This window comes from Salvelinus sp. IW2-2015, unplaced genomic scaffold (assembly GCF_002910315.2).
Source record: "Salvelinus sp. IW2-2015 unplaced genomic scaffold, ASM291031v2 Un_scaffold5559, whole genome shotgun sequence".
Classification (NCBI taxonomy): Eukaryota; Metazoa; Chordata; class Actinopteri; order Salmoniformes; family Salmonidae; genus Salvelinus; species Salvelinus sp. IW2-2015.
In genome coordinates, this window is record NW_019946824.1 from 9,690 (window position 1) to 22,834 (window position 13,145).

Sequence of the window (13,145 nt, forward strand, 5' to 3'; positions counted from 1 at the left end):
GAAGGGGAGGAAAGAGCATCAGTCCACAGGATTTCATCAGATGTGTATTCTGAACACACACACACACTTCCTGTACTTTACATTCTATCTCTAGACCCCAACTCATGGAAGAAAATGTCTGTATTCTTCCAGATGGGGCAGGGGACGTGTTTGGGAAGTGGAGTGTGTCCCCAGGGGGTTCAGGGCAGGGGACGTGTTTGGGAAGTGGAGTGTGTGTCCCAGGGGGTTCAGGACGGGGACGTGTTTGGGAAGTGGAGTGTGTCCCAGGGGGTTCAGGACAGGGGACGTGTTTGGGAAGTGGAGTGTGTCCCAGGGGGTTCAGGACAGGGGACGTGTTTGGAAGTGGAGTGTGTGTCCCAGGGGGTTCAGGACAGGGGACGTGTTTTGGGAAGTCGAGTGTGTGTGCCCAGGGGGTTCAGGCTCTTTCATGTGGCAGGACTAGTGACCTCAGAGGTTAGGAAAGGTCATGACACCACTATCGCCATGACTTCCTGTCCAGGAGATGGAACAAAACACATCCTCTCCTGACAGAACAACATTTCACCTTTGACCGGGTGCCACATTATTAATAACTAAAACGTCCTCCTCTGTTTTCCTCTCTCTCTCTTTCCTCCAGTATGTCAATATCTTCTCTCTTACCCCCTTTCTCTCTCCCCTCTCTCTCTCGCCCTCCCTCCAGAAGTAGGGAGAGGTAGAGGTGCCCTGGCATCCCCTTTGAAGCTAACAGTGGAATTAGTGACAGGAGGGGGAGAGAGAGGTGGGGAGCGGTAGAGAGGGGTGTGGATGGATGAAAGGGGGAGAGGTTAATGAGGTGTGTGTGTCCTCCACTGATGGTGGAGAGGGGCAACAGGTGGGGGTCAGTTTGGGAGAATGGCTCTATCTTTAGAGGAAGGGGGAGGAGGGGTGTGTGTTTGTGCGTTTGCCGGAACTCTTCAAAGGGATTCCGATGATGACAGCGCTGTGACAGAAAATAGAGCCGTCGCCCGGGGATACACAGCCGAGCCGTGTTGCCAAGACGATCGGGCAGTTCCACCAACAGGCTTTTCTGATGCTCTCTTCTCACGCACAAATAGAATGTTGTTTGTTTGGTTGTTAAATGTCAATAGTAGACTGACCCAGCAATGGCCTCGTCTGCTTGTAGGCCGAGACACTGGAATCCAGGAGAAGTCTCTCTAAGTAACTCTCTGTGGAGAGAGAACACATCAGAACCAGCTCATCCAAGTCAACATGATTAAATCAACCGAGGTAAAAGGAGACGGACCTGTCTTGACGTCAGAGCCAAAGTAGACCAGGGCAGCAGGGAACAGGTCAGCCTGGACAGAGAGGGAGAGAGACGCTCGTTTCTATCTACTTCTAACACGCAAACACATTCTTCACCGTCAACAAACATGGCGGCACACAGTTCAGTTTGAAGTCAACCACTAACTGAAGGCTCATCCAGCGGTTGGAAAACACCTTCACCACGCGAGCCAAACAAAACCCCTGAATCACAACCCTTAAAGTGAAGGTTAAATGGTGCTGATGGCTGTAATGCCTGACAGACTGGTGATTACAGGGTGAAAACAGACAGAGTTAAGTTATTATTCTGACTCTGCTGTTTACCTGAGAGATGTAGACAGACAGACCGTTAAAACACCTCTAGTGCTGTCTGCTGAGGATAGACACAGCCCCAAAACCTTCTCTACCCCTCCCTGTTCTCTCTCTACCCACTCCCTCCATCCTCCCCCTGTCCTCTCTCCTACCATCTCCCCTCCATCTCCCGTCTCCTTGCCTCCTCCTGTCCTCTTGCCTCCTCCCTCTGTCCTCTCTCTACCCCTCTGTCCTCCTCTACCTCCCCTCTCTCCTGTCCTCTCTCGCCTCCTCCCCCTCTGTCCTCTCTCTACCCCCCTGTCCATCTCCCTCTATCTACCCCTTTCCCCTCCCTCTCTCTCTACACCCCTTTCCCTCTGTCCTCTCCCCTCCTCTGTCCTTTCTCTTACCCTTCTCCCTCTCTCTACCCCTTTCCCCTGTCCTCTCTCTCCCTCCTCCCTCCCTCTAGCCCTTTCCCCTCTCTCTCCTCCCTCTCTCTCCCCTCTCCCTCTGTCCTCTCTCTCTCTCCTCCTCCCTCTCTTACCCCTTCCCTCTCTCACCTCTCCCCTTCTGTCCTCTCTCTACCCTTTCCCCCTGTCCTCCTCTCTCCCTCCTCCCTCCCTCTAGCCCTTTCCCCTCTGTCCTCCCTCTCCCTCCCTCTCCCCTCTGTCCTCTCTCTCTCTCCTCCCTCCCTCTCTCTACCCTTTCCCCCTGTCCTCTCTCCCTCCTCCCTCTCCTATACCCCTTTCCCTCTCTCTCCTCCCTCTCCCTCTGTCCTCTCTCTCCCTCCTCTCTCTAGTCCCCTTGGTTTCTATTATGGACAGAGCTTTAATGACTATTATTAGAGACTCTGAACAAGAAACAATGTGAGCAATGGGATAACAGACATTCCACCTCTCTCTCCTGGGCACAACATGCTCCCTTTGGCACTGGACTCTCAATAGGCCGGGGGGAGAGAGAGGGGAGGGCTCTATCAAAGGGATGTGGGATGGGAAACATTCCTTCTGTGACATGAACAAAGTGATTGAAGACTGTCTGTGTGTGTGTGTGTGATGGCTCCAGAATATCTCTCCAGACTGGTGTGTACTTCTAAGGGTGTAATCGTGGCGATCTCTACACTCCCTGTGAATCTAACCCTTGCAACCTCACACATCAGACACTGCCCCCCTTCACTCACCCCCCCCCCATCTCCCCCCCCGTCTCTCTCTCTCCTCACCCCAGATCAAACAGTGGTGAAGGTCAGTAGGGCAGAAAATGGACACAGAGAGAGAGACATTTATTTTTCTAAAGCACATGAGAATTCCTTGTGTTGTGTTGTTATTGTGTAAGGTTCATGTGACGTCTCCATGCTGTTTCAAACCCACTAGAACCCTAATTAATATTTACACTGCTTGGAGCAACAATAAATAAAGTTTACCAGTCCAATTTCATTCCTGTGGGGGGGGGGGTAGTGACAGGAACCTTACCTGGAAGAGGGTGGCTGTTGGGTCCTCCAGAATGGTTTTAGGAAGGAGCGATGACTGGAAGAGAGGAAAGGAAAATTTTATATCCAAAAATGAGAGGAGAGATGGAGAGATTCTAATCTCCCTCTCTCCCCCTCCCTCCCCCTGAGGACCTGAGCTCTAGGGCTATGCCTCAGGACTCCTGGCTGTCCCCGTCCCTCCCCCTGAGGACCTGAGCTCTAGTGGCCATGTTCAGAACTCCTGGCTGTCCCCGTCCCTCCCCTGAGGACCTGAGCTCTAGGGCCATGCCTCAGGACTCCTGGCTGTCCCCGCCCTCCCCCTGAGGACCTGAGCTCTAGGCCATGTTTCAGAACTCCTGGCTGTCCCCGTCCCTCCCCCTGAGGACCTGAGCTCTAGGCCATGTTTCCAGGCCTCCTGGCTGTCCCCGTCCCTCCCCCTGAGGACCTGAGCTCAGTTCCTCAGGGGAGGACGGGGACAGCCAGGAGTACTGAGGCATGGCCCTAGAGCTCAGGTCCTCAGGGGGAGGGACGGGGACAGCCAGGAGGCCTGAAACATGGCCGTAGAGCTCAGGTCCTCAGGGGGAGGGACGGGGACAGCCAGGAGTTTCTGAAACATGGCTCTAGAGCTCAGGTCCCTCAGGGGGAGGGACGGGGACAGCCAGGAGTCCTGAGGCATGGCCCTAGAGCTGGTCCTCAGGGGGAGGGACGGGGACAGCCAGGAGTTCTGAAACATGGCACTAGAGCTCAGGTCTCAGGGGGAGGGACGGGGACAGCCAGGAGTCCTGAAGGCATGGCCCTAGAGCTCAGGTCTCAGGGGAGGGACGGGGGGAGAGAGGGAGATTAGAATCTCTCCATCTCTCGCTCTCATTTTGGATATAAATTTCCTTTCCTCTCTCCAGTCATCGCTCCTCCTAAAACCATTCTGGAGGAACCCAACAGCCACCCTCTTCCAGGTAAGGTTCCTGTCACATACCCCCCCCCACAGGAATGAAATTGACTGGTAAACTTTATTTATTGTTGCCTCAAAGCAGTGTAAATATTAATTAGGGTTCTAGTGGGTTTGAAAACAGCATGGAGACGTCACATGAACCTTACACAATAAAACAACACACACAAGGAATTCCATGTGCTTTAGAAAAAATAAATGTCTCTCTCTCTGTGTCCATTCCTGCGCCTACTGACCTTCACCACTGTTTGATCTGGGGTGAGGAGAGAGAGAGACGGGGGGGGAGAATGGGGGGGTGAGTGAAGGGGGGGCAGTGTCTGATGTGTGAGGTTGCAAGGGTTAGATTCACAGGGAGTGTAGAGATCGCCACGATTACACCCTTAGAAAGTACACACCAGTCTGGAGAGATATTCTGGAGCCATCACACACACACACACAGACAGTCTTCAACACTTTGGTGTCATGTCACAGAAGGAATGTTTCCCATCCCACATCCCTTTGATAGCAGCCCTCCCCTCTCTCCTCCCCCCGGCCTATTGAGACGTCCAGTGCAAAGGGAGCATGTTGTGCCCAGGGAGAGAGAGGTGGAATGTCTTGTTATCCATTGCTGCACATTGTTTCTTGTTCAGAGTCTCTAATAATAGTCACTTAACAGCTCTGTCCATAATAGAAACCAGAGGGACTAGAGAGAGGAGGGAGAGAGAGGACAGAGGGGAGAGGGAGGGAGAGAGAGGGGAAAGGGGTATAGAGAGGGACGGAGGGAAGAGAGAGGACAGGGGGGAAAGGGGTAGAGAGAGGGAGGAGGAGAGAGAGAGAGGACAGAGGGGAGAGGGAGGGAGAGGGAGGACAGAGGGGAAAGGGCTAGAGGGAGGGAGGAGGGAGAAGAGAGGACAGGGGGGAAAGGGGTAGAGAGAGGACAGAAGGGGAAGGGGTAGAGAAGAGGGGAAAGGGTAGAGAGAGGGAGGAGGAGAGAGAGAGAGGACAGAGGGGAGAGGGGGAGAGAGAGGGAGGGAGAGAGAAGGGGAAAGGGCTAGAAGGGAGGGAGGAGGGAGAGAGAGGACAGGGGGAAAGGGGTAGAGAGAGGGGAGAAGGGTAAAGAAAGGACAGAGAGGGGAGAGGACAGAGGGGAAAGGGTAGAGAGAGGAGGGAGGGGAAAGGGGTAGATAGAGGGAGATGGACAGGGGGTAGAGAGAGGACAGAGGAGGAGGAGGCGAGAGAGGACAGGAGAGAGGGGTAGAGAGAGGACAGAGGGGGTAGAGAGAGGACAGAGGGGGAGGCAAGAGGGACAGGGAGGAGGCAAGAGGACGGGGAGGATGGAGGGGAGATGGGTAGAGAGAGGACAGGGGGAGGATGGAGGGGAGTGTGTTTTAACGGTCTGTCTGTCTACATCTCTCAGGTAAACAGCAGAGTCAGAATAATAACTTAACTCTGTCTGTTTTCACCCTGTAATCACCAGTCTGTCAGSCATTACAGCCATCAGCACCATTTAACCTTCACTTTAAGGGGTTGTGATTCAGYGGTTTTGTTTGGCTCGCGTGGTGAAGGTGTTTTCCCAACCGCTGGATGAGCCTTCAGTTAGTGGTTGACTTCAAACTGAACTGTGTGCCGCCATGTTTGTTGACGGTGAAGAATGTGTTTGCGTGTTAGAAGTAGATAGAAACGAGCGTCTCTCTCCCTCTCTGTCCAGGCTGACCTGTTCCCTGCTGCCCTGGTCTACTTTGGCTCTGACGTCAAGACAGGTCCGTCTCCCTTTACCTCGGTTTGATTTAATCATGTTGACTTGGATGAGCTGGTTCTGATGTGTTCTCTCTCCACAGAGAGTTACTTAGAGAGACTTCTCCTGGATTCCAGTGTCTCGGCCCTACAAGCAGACGAGGCCATTGCTGGGTCAGTCTACTATTGACATTTAACAACCAAACAACAACATTCTATTTGTGCGTGAGAAGGAGAGCATCAGAAAAGCCTGTTGGTGGAACTGCCCSATCGTRTTGGCAACACGGCTCGGCTGTGTATCCCCGGGCGACGGCTCTATTTTCCTGTCACAGCGCTGTCATCATCGGAATCCCTTTGAAGAGTTCCGGCCAAACGCACYAACACACACCCCTCCTCCCCCTTCCTCTAAAGATAGAGCCATTTCCCCAAACTGACCCCCACCTGTTGCCCTCTCCACCATCAGTGGAGGACACACACACCTCATTAACCTCTCCCCCTTTCATCCATCCACACCCCTCTCTACCGCTCCCCACCTCTCTCTCCCCCTCCTGTCACTAATTCCACTGTTAGCTTCAAAGGGGATGCCAGGGCACCTTCTACCTCTCCCCTACTTCTGTGAGGGAGGGCGAGAGAGAGAGGGGGAGAGAGAAAGGGGGGTAAGAGAGAGAGATATTGACATACTGGAGGGAAAGAGAGAGAGAGGAAAACAGAGAGAGGGACGTTTAAGTTATTAATAATGTGGCACCCGGGTCAAAGGTGAAATGTTGTTCTGTCAGGAGAGGATGTGTTTGTTCCATCTCCTGGACAGGAAGTCATGTGATAGTGGTGTCATGACCGTTCCTAACCTCTGAGGTCACTAGTCCTGGCCACATGAAAGAGCCTGAACCCCCTGGGACACACACTCCACTTCCCAAACACGTCCCCTGTCCTGAACCCCCTGGGACACACACTCCACTTCCCAAACACATCCCCTGTCCTGAACCCCCTGGGACACACACTCCACTTCCCAAACACGTCCCCTGTCCACTTCCCAAACACGTCCCCTGTCCTGAACCCCCTGGGACACACACTCCACTTCCCAAACACGTCCCCTGCCCTGAACCCCCTGGGGGACACACTCCACTTCCCAAACACGTCCCCTGCCCCATCTGGAGAATACAGACATTTCTTTCCATGAGTTGGGGGTCTAGAGATAGAATTTAAAGTACAGGAAGTGTGTGTGTGTTCAGAATACACATCTGATGAAATCCTGTGGACTGAATGCCCTTTCCTCCCCTCCATCCCTTTCTCTCTCTCTCCCTTCCTCACCCTCTCTCCCTTCATTCCTCACCCTCTCTCTCCCCCCCTTTCAGCTGTATGCCCATCTCCCCCTTGCCTCCCTCCCGCCCCCCTCCCTCTCTCTCCCCCCCTTTCAGCTGTATGCCCAGGTCTTCGCCCCCCTCCTCCTCCTTCTCTTCCATGGTAACAGAGGAGCCCCTTCCAGACCCCCCCGCGGGGACCAGGGAGATTGAGGAGGAGGAGGAYGACCCTAACACACACAGCCAGGCCCCCAAACCAGTCAGGACGGACACCGGCAAGGTCCCCAAGTGGCTCAAACTGCCAGGTACCAATCAGACCTGTTGAAGGGTTAAAGGGGTAGGTCACTCTAAAATAACCTACTATTACCTAACTGATAAAGGGAGCATCAGCAATTTTCGTCATTGTTAAAGAGTGTGACAGATAGGCATCATCTAATTCCACCAGGACGGCAGGAAGCCTCGAGGTCAGAGCGTTGGGCCAGTAGCCAAAAGGTGGCTGGTTCATAATCCTGGAGCCGACACGGTGAAAACTCTGCCGTTGTGCCCCTGAGCAAGGCACTTAACCCCCGCTTATTCTGGATGTCTCAGGGGGAGTTAGGATATGCTACAAACACATTAACCAATCCACACAACTACACTCCACAAGTGTGAAACAGGACAATTATAAGCACCTACCAAATMATTATAATTGTTTTAAWGGGAGAGTTCATCCTAAAACMAATGGATTGGCAATTCCTAGTTCATCTGTTCAGTGTCCTATGTTCTGAGACGTTGCAGTTTCCCTCTTCAGCATGCTGACCCTGTTTACACTGACATAGTGTTACCACGCTGGTGGGCGACGTTACCACGCTTACCGCGGCTGGTGGACGACGTACCACGTTACCGCGCTGTGTGGACGACGTTACCACGTTACCGCGCTGTGGTGGACGACGTTACCACGTTACCGCGCTGAGTGGACAATGTTACCACGCTGGTCAGTGGACGACGTTACCACGTTACCGCGCTGTGGTGGACGACATGTTTAGCCTGTACGTTACCGCGCTGGTGGACGACGGTACCACGTTACCGCGCTGGTGGACAATGTTACCACGCTGGTGGACCACGTTACCACGTTACCGCGCTAGTGGACGACGTTACCACGTTACCACGCTGTGGACGACGTTACCACGTTACCACGCTGTGTGGACGACGTTACCACGCCTGGTGGACGACGTTACCACGTTTACCGCGCTGGTGGACGACCGTTACCACGTTACCACGCTGGTGTGATCGACGTTACCACGTTACCACGCTGGTGGGCAATGTACCACGCTGGTGGACGGAACTGGCGTGTTACCACGCTGGTGGACGCATGTTACCACGCTGGTGGACGATGTTACCACGCTGAACTACGCTGTGACGATGTTACCACGCTGGTGGACCACGCTTACCACGCTGTGTGACGATGTTACCACGCTGAATGTTGGACGGACGTTACCACGCGGTGGTGGACCACGCTACCACGCTGGTGGACCAGCTACCCGCTGGTGGACGACGCTACCACGCTGGTGGACCGCTACCACGCTCGTCGTGGACGACGCTACCACGCTGGTGGACCACGTACCACGCTGGCTGGACCACGCTACCACGCTGGTGGCGATGTTACCACGCTGGTGGACGACGTTACCACGCTGCGTGGACGACGTTACCACGCTACCATGCTGGTGGACGATGTTACCACGCTGGTGTGACGACGTTACCACGCTGGTGGACAATGTTACCACGTTACCACGCTGGTGGACAATGTTACCACGTTACCACGCTGGTGGACGATGTTACCACGTTACCACGCTGGTGGACAATGTTACCACGCTGGTGGATGATGTTACTACGCTACCACGCTGGTGGACGACGTTACCACGCTACCACACTGGTGGACGACGTTACCACGCTACCACTTGACGTGGACGATGTTACCACGCTGGTGGACCACGCTAACCATGCTGTGCGTGCGACGATTTACCACGCTGGTGGACGATGTTACCACGCTGGTGGACGACGTTACCACAGTTACCACGCTGGTGGACAATTTTACCACGCTGTGGACGACGTTACCACGTTTACCAGCTGGTGGACAATGTTACCACGCTGATTGTGGACGACGTTACCACGCGTGCGTGGACAATGTTACCACTTACCACGCTGGTGGACGACGTTACCACGGCTGGGTGGACGATGTTTACCATGCTGGTGGACGATGTTACCACGCTGGTGGACGACGTTACCACGTTACCATGCTGGTGGACAATGTTACCACGCTGGTTGGACGACGTTACCACGCTGTGGACAATGTTACCACCGTTACCACGCTGGTGACGATGTTACCACGCTGGTGGCGACGTTACCACGCTGTGTGGGCGACGTTACCACGCTGGTGGACCACACTACCACTTACCATCTGGTACAATGTTACCATTCGCTGGTGGACGACGTTACCACGCTGTGTGGGCGACGTTACCACGCTGGTGGGCACGTACCACGCTGGGGCGCGTTACACCTGGTGGACCACGCTACCACGCTGCCGTGGACGACGTTACCACGCTGCGTGGGACGACGCTACCACGCTGGTGGACCCACGTTACCACGCTACCACGCTGGTGGGCAATGTTACCACGCTGGTGGGACCACGTACCACGCTGGTGGACCACGCTACCACACTGGTGGACGACGTTACCACGCTGGTGTGGACGATGTTACCACGCTGAGTGGACGATGTACCACGCTACCACGCTGGTGGACCACGCTACCACGCTGTGGGCAATTTACCACGCTGGTGGACCACGCTGGTGGGCGACGTTACCACGCTGTGGACGACGTTTACCACGCTGTGGACGACGTTACCACGCTGGTGATACAACAACTAGACCACACTACCTCTAATTGAGATGCACTGGACTCCGTTCATTCTGCACAGAAGATGCTGACCAATCACAAGCGGGCTCTCTCACTCTCTGCATAGCATACACATGCTGGACAAGGGTCCGCTGCTTAAGCGCCCAGTTAGATGCTGATGGGAGAGGGAGGGCTTTACCAAAGACAGTACAGTGGAGAAACTGCGGCTTACCAAAGGACAGTACAGTGGGGAGAAACTCTGGGCTTTACCAAAGACAGTTTACAGAGTAGGAGAAACTCTGGGGCTTTACCAAAGACAGTACAGTGGGAGAAAAATGGGGGCTTTACCAAAGACAGTACAGTGGCAGAAAACTCTGGTGGCTTTACCAAAGACAGTACAGTGAGGAGAACATGGGGCTTTACCAAAGACAGTACGTGGAGAAATGGGGCTTACAAACAGTACAGTGGGAGAAAACTCTGGGGCTTTACCAAAGACAGTACAGTAGGAGAAACTCTGGGGCTTTACCAAAGGACAGTACAGTAGGAGAAACTGGGGCTTTACCAAAGACAGTACATAGTGGAGAAAATGGGCTTTACCAAAGACAGTACAGTAGGAGAAAATCTGGGGCTTTACCAAGACAGTACAGTAGGAGAAACTGGGGCTTTACCAAAGACAGTACAGTGGAGAGGAAAATTGGGCTTTACCAAAGACATACAGTAGGAGAACTCTGGGCTTTACCAAAGACAGTACAGTGGGAGAAACTCTGGGCTTTACCAAGACAGTACAGTGGGAGAAAACTCACAAGCGAGTGTATGACAACTCACAAGCGGCAACACGACATGTGTAATCATTGAAGATTTCCCCACTTTACGACGATGTATGAAAACAACTAAAAACACCTGACAGCAGCCAAGCCCCTCGGCCACAACCAGACACCTACGTTAAACAGGCAGCCTGTTTGCTCCACAGTCGCCATCCCAACACTGTAGAACAGAGTTACGGGAGAAGTTGAAACATGACGTGTTGAAGACTGGATCAGACTGTTTATACACAAGCTGCTCCTTGCAGTGCTAGGCTCGTGCAGGCTAGCTCCGTGCAGTTGCTAGGCTCCGTAGTAGTCGCTAGGTCCGTGCAGTCTAGCTACGTGCATCGCTAGGCTCCGTGCTGTTGCTAGGCTCACGTCTGCTACGTGCAGTCGCTAGGCTCCGTGCAGTCGCTAGGCTCGTGCAGTCGCTAGGCTACGTGCAGGTCGGCTAGGCTTACGTGCAAGTCGCTAGGCTCCGTGAAGTCGCTAGGCTCCGTGCAGTCGCTAGGCTCCGTTGCAGTCGCTAGGGCTCCGTTGCGTCGCTAGCTCCGTGCTACAGGTTTTTTAGGCACTTTGACCTATTAATTCAAATTCTAATAATGATTGAGCCGACTGATTTTTTAACTTTGGTTTCGTATTCAGTTAACACACTATGTATGAATTCATCTCATTGTAGAGGTGATGTTCTCTACCCTGAACCTTGTTTTTACCATGTCTGGTGGAATTACCAAGTAAACATCTCAATTCATAATCGCAATTGCAATATCTGTCCCAAATCAAAAATCACAATTCAACATGTTGGTCCAAATCATGCAGCCTTAAAAGTCACCCACCCTGTTTTCAAAACATTAATCGATTGCAGCTTTTAACACATTCCTTCACACACATATATACACACACACACACTCCACTCCGAAGGGCCCTCTTTAAAACCACAGTCAACAGGAAGTTGTGAAAAAAGAAAACATCAGATGAGTCAAAAGATAAGGATGCTTTCTGGGGGAACGTACACACACACCCCTCACAACACACATTTATTAGTTCAGGATGGTTTCCCCTCCACCCCCAGGGACCTCTGCTGACACGCACCCCAGTCAGAGTGCTCCGTCTGGGCCACATGAAACACGGCGGGTCCTGTTGTCTGGGTGCTCCGGAGCCTGGGGTTGCTCTGTTTGTGGTGGAGCTGTGGTCGCGGTGCTCCAGCTGTTTTGGTTGGTGGGAAGGATTGGTCTTGCTCGTTGTTGTAGTGTTTTCTGGTGGCGTGGGAGTGTGGCTAGTTGTTGTAGTGTTTCTGGTGGCGTGGGTAGCTGTGGCTAGTTGTTGTAGTGGTTTTCTGGTGCGTGGGAGCTGTGGCTAGTTGTAGTGTTTTCTGGTGGCGTGGAAGCTGTGGCTAGTTGTTGTTAGTGTTTTTCTGGTGCGTGGGAGCTGTGGCTAGTTGTTGTAGTTTTTCTGGTGGCGTGGGAGCTGGTGGCTAGTTGTTGTAGTGTTTCTGGTGGCGTGGGAGCTGTGGCTAGTGTTTGTAGTGTTTTCTGGTGGCGTGGGAGCTGTGCTCGTGTGTATGTTTCTGGTGGCGTGGGAGCTGTGGCTAGTTGTTCTAGTGGTTTCGGTGGCGTGGGAGCTGTGCTCGTTGTTGTAGTGTTTTCTGGTGGCGTGGGAGCTTGTGGCTCGTTGTGTAGGTGTTTCTCGTGGTGGGAGCTGTGGCTCAGTTTGTTGTAGTGTTTCTGGTGGGTGGGAGCTGTGGCTAGTTTGTAGTTGTTTCTGGTGCGTGGAGCGGTAGTATTGTAGTGTTTCTGGTGGCGTGGGAGCTGTGGATAGTTGTTGTTAGTGTTTTCTGTGGGGCAGTGGGAGCTGTGGCTAGTTGTGTAGTGTTCTGGTGGCGTGGGAGCTGTGGCTAGTTTGTAGTGTTTTCTGGTGGCGTGGGAGCTGTGGCTAGTGTTGCAATGTTTTTGGTGGCGTGGGAGCTGTGGATAGTTGTTGTAGTGTTTTCTGGTGGCGTGGGAGCTGTGGAGGTTGTGTTGTAGTGTTTTTCTGGTGGGTGGGAGCTGTGGCTAGTTGTAGGGTTTTCTGGTGGCGTGGGAGCGTGGCTAGTTGTAGTGTTTTTTCGGTGGCGTGGGAGCTGTGGAAGTTGTTTGTAGTGTTTTCTTGTGGCGTGGGAGCTGTGGCTAGTTGTGTAGTGTGTTCTGGTGGCGTGGGAGCTGTGGCTAGGTGCAGTGTTTCTGTGGCGTGGGAGCTGTGGCCGTTGTTGTGAGTGTTTTCTGTGGTTTTCTACATTTACATTTAAGTCATTAGCAGACGCTCTTATCCAGAGCGACTTACACAAGTTGGGTAGACCTACAAGCTTCTTTCTTAAGTGTTAACGGTTATAATAGGCCTAGCAAGCTTCTTTTCTTAAGGGTTTAACGGGTTATAATAGCCTAGCAAGCTTATTTCTAACAGTGTTTATAACGGGTATAATAGGCCTAGCTAAGCTTCCTTAAACA

The 13,145-nt window shown here is 53.1% G+C and overlaps 3 long non-coding RNA genes across 8 annotated transcripts in view; 2 read left to right on the plus strand and 1 right to left on the minus strand.

Moving 5' to 3' along the window:
- Positions 1 to 1,112: 1,112 nt before the first annotated feature.
- Positions 1,113 to 3,143, minus strand: LOC112078339 (uncharacterized). Its single transcript, XR_002895657.2, has 3 exons — positions 3,036 to 3,143; positions 1,262 to 1,313; positions 1,113 to 1,184 (listed from the first exon to the last, which is right to left on the minus strand). It is a non-coding gene; the product is annotated as an uncharacterized lncRNA (long non-coding RNA).
- Positions 3,144 to 3,921: 778 nt separating this feature from the next.
- LOC139026708 (uncharacterized) overlaps positions 3,922 to 13,145 on the plus strand; it is a 15,917-nt gene continuing 6,693 nt past the window's right edge. The window contains exons 1-4 of the long non-coding RNA XR_011478623.1: positions 3,922 to 3,984; positions 5,665 to 5,716; positions 5,795 to 5,864; positions 7,106 to 7,293. This is a non-coding gene — a long non-coding RNA (uncharacterized lncRNA). The remainder of the gene's footprint in view (positions 3,985 to 5,664; positions 5,717 to 5,794; positions 5,865 to 7,105; positions 7,294 to 13,145) is intronic.
- The window catches only part of LOC139026707 (uncharacterized), a 6,310-nt gene continuing 5,067 nt past the window's right edge, over positions 11,903 to 13,145 (plus strand). The window contains exons 1-4 of one of the 6 annotated variants that reach the window (XR_011478620.1): positions 11,903 to 11,934; positions 12,013 to 12,061; positions 12,443 to 12,482; positions 12,561 to 12,677. This is a non-coding gene — a long non-coding RNA (uncharacterized lncRNA). Of the gene's footprint in view, positions 11,935 to 11,972; positions 12,103 to 12,132; positions 12,143 to 12,442; positions 12,526 to 12,560; positions 12,678 to 13,145 lie in introns of those variants that run through there. The other 5 variants (XR_011478617.1, XR_011478619.1, XR_011478618.1 and 2 more) reach the window with 5 other exon arrangements.